Source organism: Pleuronectes platessa, chromosome 16 (assembly GCF_947347685.1).
Source record: "Pleuronectes platessa chromosome 16, fPlePla1.1, whole genome shotgun sequence".
NCBI classification, from domain to species: Eukaryota; Metazoa; Chordata; class Actinopteri; order Pleuronectiformes; family Pleuronectidae; genus Pleuronectes; species Pleuronectes platessa.
The window spans coordinates 22,195,498-22,209,003 of record NC_070641.1 but is presented as its reverse complement, the minus strand read 5'-3'; the positions used below and the strand labels follow the sequence as shown (position 1 = coordinate 22,209,003).

General features: G+C 46.9%; 1 pseudogene; it reads left to right on the top strand.

The window, feature by feature from the left end:
- LOC128458779 (E3 ubiquitin-protein ligase SMURF2-like) overlaps positions 1-10,877 on the top strand; it is a 35,699-nt pseudogene extending 24,822 nt beyond the window's left edge.
- Positions 10,878-13,506: the final 2,629 nt, after the last annotated feature.

The window sequence follows — 13,506 nt, the reverse complement described above, 5'->3', positions numbered from 1 at the left end:
GGGAGATCCGCAACACGGCCACCGGGAGGGTTTACTTTGTCGACCACAATAACAGAACCACGCAGTTCACAGACCCACGCCTCTCCGCCAACCTGCACCTCGTCCTAAAGTGAGTTGTACAACTTCCTCCAGGTGGAAAACAGGGAGGTAATTTAGTCAGGATATAAAAACAGAGAGATTTATTTCCCTGTCTTTGTTCTGTGTCTTGTAGTCCAAGTCCTAATGGTTGTCGAGGAGGCATCGAAAGTCAGAATGTCAGGTAAGACTCGGGCTTCGTGCCAGCATCCCTACTTCACACAGACAGGAACACACACACACACACACACAGACACCACTCAGACATTCACAGACTTGCTCACGTTACCTCCCCCTCAGTCAGTTGTTTTACAGTGGGATCCTGTGCCAAGGTGTGTTCACCACCTGTAGCGGTTCAGCACACACACACACACAGACACACACTCGCACACACAGAAATACATAAACAGCACACTCCCCCACAGTCTGTCTTTCCACACAAAAATTCAAATTCCTCAGCCCGCAGAGGTTTTGATCATAAAGGCGTTTTAGCACACAATCCGTCACAAAGCTGCCTTTGGCCAGACATCAGATAGCAGAGTGGAAACCAAGGCTGCTGTGTCTGTAGCTGAGGAGCGTCTCACGTCCAGGAAACGGAAGCATAAATGTGATGCCCAAGTCAATGAATGAACTGTGTGTGTGTGTGTCCATCTGTGTAGATTTGTGTGCGTTGCTTTGTGCTCCCGCGCTCGGTACATGCCTGTGTGCATGGACGCACGTGTTGAGAGTTTCTTCCCCTGAGCAGCTGTTCAAACACACAGTACTAGGCTGCGATAGCCCTAGAATTACCCAAAGGCCTTTGCACCACAAAGGTGGAGCAGTGTACGGGTGCCTTGGTGGGGCCTCCTCCGCCCTGACCTCATTCCTCCTCCGTGCAGCAGGAGACGGAATGCATCGACTGAGAGATCAGGTTTCTCTCTTCTTCCTGTTCTGATGGATCAAAGAACGTGTTTTTGGGGATTTTCTATTCCTTTCACTTTTCTCTCTGAAAAAACAGAATTAAAATAAAGAAATGCAGCTTGGCACGACACATTTGTTTTTAATGTAGGAATTTGTCATGTGCGTGATTATGCCCAGATGTGTGAGAATCTGATGCGTGGAATTTTCTATTGTATATTTATTCTGAGAGGATAATAACTGGTAAGATAATTACTTACACATCAAAACCGGGAAATGTGTATTTATTTTTGAAGTAATATCACAGCAACAATGTTATACAGAGGAAAGAAAAGGATGTGTAAGCGGCTACTAGGGTTATAACCATTTTCTTTTATGTTGCTTTATTATTTAGTAAAAAGGTGGATAAAGAATATTCTACATTTACAAATACATAAATAATTGCTCTATATCTCTGTTTCTTTTTTACCTTGGCCAGAGAATTATGAAAAAACTTCTTCATAGCTTCTTTATAAATTGTGTGTGACTGATGTTTAACCTCGATACATGACAAGTGTAACAGATGATCTACTGCCTCTGGTTCAGTTACCGCTCTAACCCAAGTTGCTCTGTTGCTGCGAGTAGAGCAACGGAGACGTTTAGAGCGACTTCTCTCGCTCGTGACAAAACTCTGGAAAAGATATCAGTCGTCATGGATTTCCATCAAGACATCTGCCTTTTATCAAGTCAGGGATCTTTACAAAAAAAAAAGTTCATCCCTCATGTGCCGTCATTCAACAAAAATGTTAATACACAGACATGCATATATATATTTTAACGGTTTTTATACGCGTATAAATAATGCTCTGTTAAAAGTCGAGTGAGGAACAACTTTCATTTGTAAAGAGAAAGAATCATGTTTACCTGCAGCCGCGAGAGGAGATGCTACGTGCCTCCCCCCTCCCTCCCTCCCTTCCTCCCTCTGAGCTGTCTACAGTGTTTGGGTGCTGTCGGGAGAGTGCCCTTCCTTCCTCCCCTCTCCCCCCCCTCCTCTCTGAGTCTAGTCTGCAGGAAATAAAGGGATTGGTGGGGAGGACTCGAGTGTCCTGTGGGGCCCTGTGGCTTTCTGGGATAGCAGGAAGTGATAGAGTCTGCTTCCTGGTGTCTGCCCCAGCAGAATCCAGCTTGGCTTCTCGGGCACATGTTAAGGAGACGTTGTCATTGTGGTGGAGGGAAATGAAAGCTGTTGGGGGCGGGAACCTAAGTGGAGGCGTCTGGAGCTACATGTCTGACATGAAGGGAACTGACTGAAGGTTACACTTCCTCCTGAATCTGTTTGCTCTGCTGGTTTGAAGAGTGTCGGATGTGAAGATGTGTATTTTAACCTTCATCACCTCCAGTGGTGCATCCTTCTCTATAAAGCTCTACTCCATGAACACAGACTGACATGCACATGCCCCCCCCCCCCCCCGCCGCCCGCTGTGGTCGACCCGGGAGTCTGGTGTTTATGACCCTGCTGCCCCCCCACTGAAGTGCAAAAGGCCATTGTGCAAATAATCCTTTAGTGCTGGTCCCATAAAGGCTGTTCTGTGTGCGTGAGTGTGCCCCCCCCCCCCCCCCCCCCCCCTCCTCCCGACTGTGCCACCCTCAGAGGCCTCCTTCCCAAACACAGCCCACAGTTCAAAAGTTGTATTCACTATCCTCTGGCCTCCAAAGGATGATTGTCACATCCGCACTATTATATCACTGTTTGTGTTTTGAGTGGAGAGACGTTGGACTCGCGTGATGAAGGAAACAAAATGACTTTGTTGAGCGTCCAACCAGCAGCGGCTTGTCATCTGTCTTCTGAGTGGACGGCTCGGGGGAGACGGGAGTCTCAGCTCGGATATCCTCCGTCTACACAGGAAGCCCCGAGATATTTATACTCATTTATCGTCACAGAAAAGCCGAGGGGCTCCAGAGATTGTTACGCTTTTTAATTTCAAAAAGATACCGGTTCATCAAAAGTGGATTATTGTGTTATAATTTAGAGCTAATCATTCACATAAGTTTGTTTAGTGTGTCTGTGGCCGTTTCCCCAGCCAGCTGTCACTTCCCCTGTCGAGTCGTCTGTCTCTGACAACCTCTCTCATGTAAATTATACATTTATATAACATCATTTTTTTATAGTAACAGATAATAAATCATGTCTTATCAGTTGTCACTTGGCTTTCTGGGTCAGTACATGTTATCACAGTGTCTGAGATCCCCTCTCTCTCTCTCTCTCTCTCTCTCTCTCTCTCTCTCTCTCTCTCTCTCTCTCTCTCTCTCTCTCTCTCTCTCTCTCTCTCTCTCTCTCTCTCTCTCTTTAGACAAACTTTTAGACTTGTCAAAATAAACCAGTGAGCCCCAGCGAGTTGGCCTCAGTGACCCGACTTTACCTCAAGTCTGCAGGATGAATCAGAAGCAACACAGATTTGCTGAACTTTCTTTCCCTCTGTCACATTCTGCTTCTCCCCTGTTAAAATGTTAAGTCCAGTCATCTCTGTGCCAGGCGGGGAGGAGGGGGGGTGGTGTGTGTGGAGGGGGTGGGGGGGTGGTATGTGGGTGAGATGTCTTACCTCCAGTAATCCCAGCTCCACCTCTGTCTGTGTCTGCGAGGGGCCGAGGCAGCTGTTTGCCTTGATGTGCTTCCCAGATGACCTCAGTGTCTTTCCTCCTCGTTCTGTGCCGTCAGCAAAGGACGGAGAAAAAACGTCTCCCTCTCAGAAAGCTGTATTTTCAGTTCCTTCTCCTCCTGTTGGTTTTGTACAAATGCTTGTTTACAGTAACCGTGTTTGCATTTTGCATGGACACATCCCAGACCTAACCATGTTGACCCTCCTCTCTCCTCTCATCTCCCCTCCAGTCGTCAGAACCAGTTGAAGGAGCAGGCCCAGCAGGCTCTGGTGTCCCCCGCTCAACTCCCAGAGGAGGCCGAGTGCCTCACGGTGCCCAAGTACAAGAGGGACCTTGTTCAGAAGCTCAAGATCCTCCGTCAGGAACTGTCCCAGCAGCAGCCTCAGGCGGGCCACTGCCGCATCGAGGTGTCCCGGGAGGAGATCTTTGAGGTGAGGATAAACAAAAACAAGCCCGGTCATGCATCACCTGAAGCTCACGAGGGGGCTCCAGTTATTAAAGATGCTCACTCACAGTCAGAGGATGCATGGAAGGAATTAAAAAGCTAAACAAACACGACAGTAATGTAATATTTGCTCCATTGAACGACCGCCATTTCCCAAAACTCCTGCCAACAAAATTTACATTTGGCTCCGCGAGGAAACATTATGCTCTCCCGTGTTTCAGTTATTTATAGACTCACCTAAGTTATGTTAAACTTCCTCTGAAGGGTTTTTTTTCTTCTGGTTTCTCTCCATTAAGATCATCGCCCAATGCATTCAGCTGTGAGAAGGATTTCACACACACACACACACACACACACACACACACACACACACACACACACACACACACACACACACACACACACACACACACACACAGTTATCTCTGGTGTGTGAAGGCAGTGTGTTCAAAATCTAAAGCAGACGTCTTGTTCGAGATGTGGATTTCTCAAGCACATTTTCTCATTGGGGTGGGGGGTGGGGGTGAGGGGGGTCTCTCCCCTTCATCCAGGAGGTGCTAGGCCTCCATCAGAACAACACCACCTGCAACAGACTGCATGACCCTCATAAAATATGTACTGGAATGTGCTGGAACAGCCGCGTCAGTTAATCTGGACGAAGACATTTTTTTTGGCTGATCTCAATGTGAGAGAGAGAGAGAGAGAGAGAGAGGGAGGGTGGGGAGGGGGGGCAGAGGACGTCTTGAGGTTGAGCGAGACAGAACTGCACAGCTTCTCCAGATCAGCTGAAGCATTTAGATTGTGTGTCTGCACAGGCCAGTGTTCACAGGCTGAGCTGTCAGATTCGTCTTTGTGTACTTTTCCGGTGGAGATAAGACGTTCTCCCACAGCAGCTCTCAGTTCTCTGCTGAATCCAGAGGGCACCGGGGGGGGAACCTTGCTCCTGGAGAGGCCGTATTATCGTAGTCTAATGCCTGTGTTTATTATAACTGCACCTAATCCACTTTAAATGACCCCCACCCCCCACACCCCGATGCTGTGAGCCGTCTGCACAGGGGCTGAGCGTTCTCAGCCTCGCCACAGAGAACCTGACACTGCTTCCCTCCTGTTGTTGTGTTGGACGCTCTCCCAGCTACTTCCTCTTATTGTGTCGCTCTACATTTGGGATTGGTCTCAACCATTGGTTAAATAGTTCAACGTGTTTGACAGGTGTCATCATGAAGGGCATGGCGTCTGAATGACAGAAGTGTAGAGGGTGTGTGGCTTCACTGGAGCTGGGTGCACGTGGTTATGGATTCGGGATAAAATCCACGTCTCATGAATATTTAAAAACTGATGGATGTGTTCACTTATTCTGCTTCTTCATCATAAGAGACATGGAGGAGGCAGGACATGATGTACAAGTTCTGCTGCAGACATTTACAGTACATTGACACCAGTGTAAAGCGAATCTCCAATATTTCTCGAATCTGGTTTTCTTCCCAAGTTCGGCTCCTCATTTTTTATATAGATATTTGTATTCTTGTTGTTTTTTACAGTTTTGTGTCCATCACGTGTTAGAAACCTCATCAATATGTCTTATCCTTCACAGAATCTCCTACTGTTTTCTCTCAAGGGCTCATTTGGACATTATTATCTTTACTCGGGGGCCTGACAGGAGAAAGTCTGGATATTGTTGCTGTCTTTAACAAAGTGTGTGCATTTGTGTGTGTGTGTTGCAGGAATCGTATCGACAGGTGATGAAGATGCGGCCCAAGGACTTGTGGAAGAGGCTAATGGTGAAGTTCAGAGGAGAAGAAGGTCTCGACTATGGAGGAGTGGCCCGGTAAGAGAGGAGCCCGGTGGACGGGACACATCCAATTTAGGGTTTTTGTAAATCCTGCATCACGTTACACACAGACGTCTGCCTCCTAGTGGCAGAATGTGAAACCACACCACTTACTCACAGATCTAATTGGTTGTTTTTCCTCCTCCTGTCTTCTCCTCCCTGTGTGCCGGACAGGGAGTGGCTCTACCTGCTGTCACACGAGATGCTGAACCCGTACTACGGCCTGTTCCAGTACTCACGTGATGACATCTACACGCTGCAGATAAACCCTGACTCCGCTGTCAACCCCGTGAGTCACAGACACCACCCACACCACAGACACTGTCAACCTGACATCACAGACTCTCGTCACCTTAAGACGTCTCAACCCAGTGATTCAGGTCACAGTCAGGCAAAGTGTCCAGCCAGGCAGAGACTCGGTTCAGACACTAATTTGTTGTCACACAGCTTCATCTCTGTTTGTTTGGGTTGGCAGTGATCCATGTAACTGGTGCTCTGCAGTCTGTAGACAGGATCTCAGGAGACAGGGGTTCTGTTTACTCCTTCACTTGTGTTCCGTTCTGTCTCTACAATCAGAAACTAAAAGAAGTTCTGTCTCCCTGCAGGAACATCTGTCCTACTTCCACTTCGTGGGCCGTATCATGGGAATGGCCGTGTTCCATGGCCACTACATAGACGGAGGCTTCACTCTGCCCTTCTACAAGCAGCTGCTGGGTAAACCCATCACCCTGGATGACATGGAGTCAGTTGACCCCGACCTGCACAACAGCCTCGTCTGGATCCTGTACGTACAAGACTCACTTTGATAAAAACGATACTGACTCCACATTTTCTCTGCAAATACTTTTTCTAAACCAAGAATTAAACCATAGCCTAATATTCAGTATTTCTATGCACGTCTAACATGTGCATAAGTAATATATATATTTTGATCTATTATACCCCCCCAGGGCTGTTGAACCTTTTGTAGCATTTACCTCTAATACACAAAATACTGGACTAGTCCTAGGTTCTAAGGAGTGGGGGGAAAGCATAGAAAAGAAGCCAGTGACCAGGTACTTTAAATTAAAGCCGTCACTTTACTAAACACATTTAGACAAAAAGACAATAAATAAAATATATTATAAACATGATGAACTTAATAAACATATATACACATAATTCAAACAATAAATAAAGGAGGGTTCAGATGAGTGGAGCTCACTCTTCTTTCCTTATTCTCTTGTTAGTTCGTTTTCAAAATAAATAATAAAGTTCCGCCTGAAGTCTAACCCTAACCCTATCTGAATTTAAGAATTTATTACTTAAATAACTATTTATCTATTTATACATTTACAATATATAGTTATATTTATTTATTTAATATTTATCTATATTATTAATATTTAATGAGGGCAACATTAATGTGGAAGTCGGGTACAGTGCCAAAGGAGTGGCAAACCGGGGTGGTGGTTCCCCTGTTCAAAAAGGGGGACCAGAGAGTGTGTACCAATTATCGGGGTATCACACTTCTCAGCCTCCCTGGTAAAGTCTACTCCAAGGTGCTGGAAAGGAGGGTTCGGCCGATCGTCGAACCTCAGATTGAAGAGGAACAATGCGGTTTTCGCCCCGGATGTGGAACTACGGACCAGCTCTTCACTCTCGCAAGGATCCTGGAGGGGGCCTGGGAGTATGCCCATCCGGTCCACTTGTGTTTTGTGGATCTGGAGAAGGCGTATGACCGGGTCCCCCGGGAGAAACTGTGGGAGGTGCTGCGGGAGTATGGGGTAAGGGGGTCTCTCCTCAGGGCCATCCAATCTCTGTACTCCCAAAGCGAGAGCTGTGTTCGGGTCCTCGGCAGCCAGTCAGTTTCGTTCTCAGTGGGAGCTGGTCTCCGCCAGGGCTGCGCCTTGTCACCAATCCTGTTTGTGATATACATGGACAGGATATCGAGGCGTAGTCGTGGTGGGGAGGGGTTGCAGTTCGGTGGTCTGAGGATCTCGTCACTGCTTTTTGCGGATGATGTGGTCCTCATTGGATCATCGGCTTGTGACCTTCAGCACTCACTGGATCGGCTGGCGGCCGAGTGTGAAGCGGCTGGGATGAGGATCAGCACCGCTAAATCTGAGGCCATGACTCTTAGCAGGAAACCGATGGATTGCTTACTCCGGGTAGGAAATGAGTCCTTAGCCCAAGTGAAGGAGTTCAAGTACCTCGGGGTCTTGTTCGCGAGTGAGGGTACTATGGAGCGTGAGATTGGCCGGAGAATCGGAGCAGCGGGGGCGGTATTGCGTTCGCTTTACCGCACCGTTGTAACGAAAAGAGAGCTGAGCCGCAAGGCAAAGCTCTCGATCTACCGGTCGATCTTCGTTCCTATCCTCACCTATGGTCATGAGGGCTGGGTGATGACCGAAAGGACGAGATCGCGGGTACAAGCGGCCGAGATGAGTTTTCTCAGAAGGGTGGCTGGCGTCTCCCTTAGAGATAGGGTGAGAAGCTCAGTCATCCGTGAGGGACTCGGATTAGAGCCGCTGCTCCTTTACTTAGAAAGGAGTCAGCTGAGGTGGTTCGGGCATCTGGTAAGGATGCCCACTGGGCGCCTCCCTTGGGAGGTGTTTCAGGCACGTCCAGTGGGGAGGAGACCTCGGGGAAGACCCAGGACTAGGTGGAGAGATTATATCTCAACACTGGCCTGGGAACGCCTCGGGATCCCCCCGTCAGAGCTGGTCAATGTGGCCCGGGAAAGGGAAGTCTGGGGCCCCCTGCTTGAGCTGCTCCCCCCGCGACCCGACCCCGGATAAGCGGATGACGATGAGATGAGATGAACATTAATGTGGACTATTTATTTATTTAGTATACATTTTAATGCATATTAATATATTTCAAGTTTATCTATATCATTACTTTTATAATATATTTTATATATAGATATGAATATGGGTTACACTTTCTTACACCCGGGGTCCTCACGCATTTGTTGTCAGACCATAACTATGTGGATATCGTTTTGTCTTGTTTTCTACTGATAGTGTTGTTTTAAAAATTCAATTATTACCCTCTTATCTTGATTCTCATGTTCCTGTCTCCTCAGGGACAATGACATCACCGGGGTGCTGGACCACACCTTCTGTGTAGAGCACAACGCGTACGGGGAGATGATCCAGCACGAGCTCAAGCCCAACGGTAAGAGTCTCCCCGTCAGCCAGGACACCAAGAAGGAGTACGTCCGGCTCTACGTCAACTGGCGCTTCCTGCGAGGCATCGAGGCCCAGTTCCTGGCTCTGCAGAAGGGCTTCAACGAGGTCATCCCCCAGCACCTGCTCAAGGCCTTCGACGAGAAGGAGCTGGAGGTATCTGAACGTCTCCATGTGGTGAAATTCCTGATTCACCTGCGAGTGCATTCAGTTCAACGTATCTAAAAACGATCTCTCCATCTGCAGCTGATTGTTTGTGGCCTGGGCAAAATCGACATCCACGACTGGAAGTCCAACACGCGGCTCAAACACTGCACCTCGGACACCAACATCGTGAAGTGGTTCTGGAAAGCGGTGGAGACGTTCGACGAGGAGCGGCGAGCTCGGCTGCTGCAGTTTGTCACCGGCTCCTCTCGAGTTCCCCTGCAGGGCTTCAAGGCCCTTCAAGGTGAGGACTCGGGTCAAAGGTCAACTTCACTGTCAGTTCTGTTCAGGACGTGGACGGGAGGGGAAGGTTGTCTCTCTCTGATCCCTGGAGTAAACAGATAAGGATAGGGGGATAGGATAAGAGTAGGGCAAATCGGAATACTGCAAAAAATACTTCATGAGAAGTTATGCAACAGCCAGGACAAATACTACCTGTGCATAAGACATGGTCATTATGTAAATCCTCCTTTTTAAATTGTATTAAATGTAAGAACCACTCAGATTTGTCCTTTCTGATTTTGTTTTGATGTGAATCTTCTTTGTGTGAATTCATTGGACCAGACTGAGGCAGCTGATTATGAAAGTCGTGCTCACAAGCTCTGTCAACACACTCCGGGTTGTGTGTTTGGGATTCTTTGCCTCTGTGTGTGTGTGTGTGTGTCTCTGGGTTTGTGCGACCCTGGATGAACCCTGAGTGTGAGCAGAGTGCTGTGGTTCAGCAGGTCCGTGCTGGCAGGCGACGCTGCCCAGGGACAGAGCACCCGGGCACGAGGAGCACACACTGATCCACAGGCAGACACACACACCCTACACACACCTTTTATATAACATGGTCATCCTGTCTCGGTCCAAACATCAGCAGACGCCCGAAAAACAACTCACTCACTAACCTCTGGTGTCTGTGAGTCTGTGGAAACAAGACCACGCCTGAGGGACACTTACTGTAATTAGCACTGTTAGTTTTCCGAACACTGAACAGTTTCACTTTGTCAGGTTCCCTCACATGCAGCCGCTCCAGGAACCTTCAGGCTAATGTGCAGCTCTCAGATCAGCTGAAGATTCAAATCTATTTTTTCCTGATTGTGGATTTGAAGCAGAACGAATCTCTGTTTGTCAGGAGACTGTTTTTTAAATGATGATAAACTGTGGACGTGTCTGAATCTACAGGTTTGTGAACATGAGTTTTTGTTTCTTCAGGTGCTGCTGGTCCTCGGCTCTTCACCATCCACCAGATTGATGCCAGCGCCAACAACCTTCCCAAAGCCCACACCTGGTGAGTCAGAGCATCATCCTCTGGTCACATGACACCGGTTACATCCATACTCCCCTGTGCTGGTTTGAAATCTATTAAATTCAGATTCGCTTGGCAGCCGTAAACACTCCAGAATTGAGCCGTTTGGAAACGCTGGTTCAGGTCGTGACCCTCTTTGTGTTCCCGGTGCTTCACCATCATTTTAAAACCGGCTCCCTTTCTGTTTCCTCCAGTTTCAACCGGATCGACATTCCTCCGTACGAGCACTACGACAAACTGTACGACAAGCTGCTCACTGCCATCGAGGAGACGTGCGGCTTCGCTGTGGAGTGAGACCCCGATGGAGACGGAGCTACAACCCCCCCACCCACCCACCCGCCTGCCCCCCTTTCCTCCAGCAAATCAATCCAGTTCCTTTGGGGGGTCATCCACGGTTGCTTTTCCCCCCCCAGGGACACCCCCCCACACACGCCTCCCGGGCACATGAGGCCAAGCTACTGGAGGGTGGGACGTGAGGACCAGAAGGTGTCACCTGACTGTTGGTTCCAAACCCTCCAGCTCTTCTTCTGTCTCTTTTTTTTATCAAGGATCTCTTCAGCTGCTATTAACTCGAGACTATTTACTAACTTGTGGAACCTGCAAAAGTTTGCCGGATCTTCTCTTTTTTTTTTTTATTTCTAAGTTCATTTTAGCATTTGAAAAAAAAAAAAAATAGACTGTATCTATGTAGCAATGCTCCATTTATACCAAGAGGAACACAAGCTCTCCGGAAAACAACACTAACAAGACTGGTTTGTTTCCAGAGCGTACAGGGTTATTAATGGTTCCCACAGCCACTTGGAAACACTACATTTGGACGTGGGAGTGTGCACGACTCGGGCCGATCACGCTGGGACAACATGGACGACAAGGCAAAGAGTGGAGACTGAATTAGTTTGACTGTTTACAACCTTCTCCAAAGACAGCGGCTGGGACCTGAGCTCCCGAGACGCTGCTTCCCCACAAACACGACTTCACACGTCTGGACGCTACTTCTGTCTGGAGAATGAATACATGAATGCGTAGCTTGAATTGTGTTCTTTTTATATAACAGGGAAAACATTGAAAAAGAAAAACAATAAATTTCTATATAATATATATAATTTATTGTTGTTATATTTCAGAAATACCCCCTTGTTCAATTATAGAAGACAAGTTGTGAAAACAGAACTAAGCTTGACTGAAGTTCACTAAAGAACTCTTTATCAATGTCCCCTGAGTGCCATAAACATTTTGAGTGAGTGAATCTTTACAAATATTCAGCACGCCCTTTAATATTCTACTGATTTCATCCTGGAGCTACTCATGGCATCGTGTCATTTCCCTTTTTATCCTTTTTTTTGTTTGTCACTTTTTCTATAAACGTCACGAGCATGAAATCTACCTTTTTCCGTCACAGTCTAGTTTGAGTTGTCACAGATTAAATAACAAGAAAACAAATCTACTACCTTTGAGCCATGTGGTGCTAAAAAGCGTTTAGTCTTGTATCTGCGACTTCTACTCACTGACCTACTACTGCTTCAAGTGCATGGTTCACCGCTCGTGTCTGAACCCGTCTGTGGCCACGAAGCCTCTGAGAAGTCGACGGCTCCACCGGGACATGATTTCCTGAACGTCCCGGGGGTTCGAGCACGCCGCCGCCCACCTGCACCGCTTGTCCACAGCGACCTGTTGCATGTCTCCGAATGTGCTTTGGGTTTGAAAGTGAACCTGAATGAGATGAACTCCTGCAGTGTCTTTTTTTTTAGAGAAAGTGTGTGTGTGTGTGTGTAGGGAGGGGGGGAGGGGGGTGGTTGTTTTTCTATGATTCAAAAGGAAAAGTTCTTGAATGTTTTCAGAAGATGCTGCCTGTCTATCAATCTCTACGACCGTGGACTGTTCTTAACGATTGCATACACTATTAAAAAAAAAAAGAGATAAAAGAGAAAGTTGAACGAACTGTTAAGTTTTCATTCTTTTTGGAGACGAGTGTAATGCAAAGTGAAAAGTGTCCTCAGCTGGTGCTTTGTACAGTAATAAGATATTGTTCATAAAACTGTATGTGGATCAAACAACATGTAATTTATCTTTAACTTAAGTAGAAAAAAAAGATTTTTTGTTTTTAAACTGAAAAGAGGAAATTGCACACAAACTGAATGAGGTCACCAGGTGTGTGTGTTTGTGTGTTTTTAGTGGTGAGGTCTGCACCAGATATTCAATCACCTTCTTGAGTCCAGTGCACAAGCTCCGACTGGTCGATCCCACACGACCCGGCATCGACCCGCCGACGCCTCTCGCTGGAGAACTGAACTTTTATTATTAAAAAGTCAAAAGCTCTTTGGTTTTTTGTTTTGTTAAATAGCATGATCCACTTAGCAGGACTATATCTCTCATAGCTGACTGATGCAATTTGATGTATGTTAACACTATCATTTTGTAAGAGTATTTTATTTTTTGTGTGTCATTAGTTCTAATTAAACTTGCCTTTGTCTAACAATGTTACAACCTTGTATGAAGATGTATCCTTGTTTTGATTGTCATAAACGAGAAGCTTTTTAATCTGAATTGTTGTTGGACCACTTGATAGAGTAACGTGCTCTTAAACAGCTCCTTTGGTTCACTAGTTATTTACATCAGGGGCTCGTTGATCAGAATAATGAATGTCAAGTAGGGTTCGTTTTACACTTGAATGCTCGATGGCCCGACCTCCCACTGAGTATTCATGGTTCCACCCTGAAGACGTCTGGTAGATGGATCCAAGGGGGGGGGGGGGGGCAGGGAAGCGGGGAGATGATGACACTGAGTGTGGAAATGATATTAAACACATTTTGTGGTTATTTTGTTGAAGTGAAACTGCAGCGTACGACACAGAGTCTTTCTACACACTGTGACAAAGAGGACACAAGAGAAGCAGTCGTGATTAAGATGATACTGGTTTGTGTTTTTATGCCTGTAGTGAAAGTGGCTTGGATTA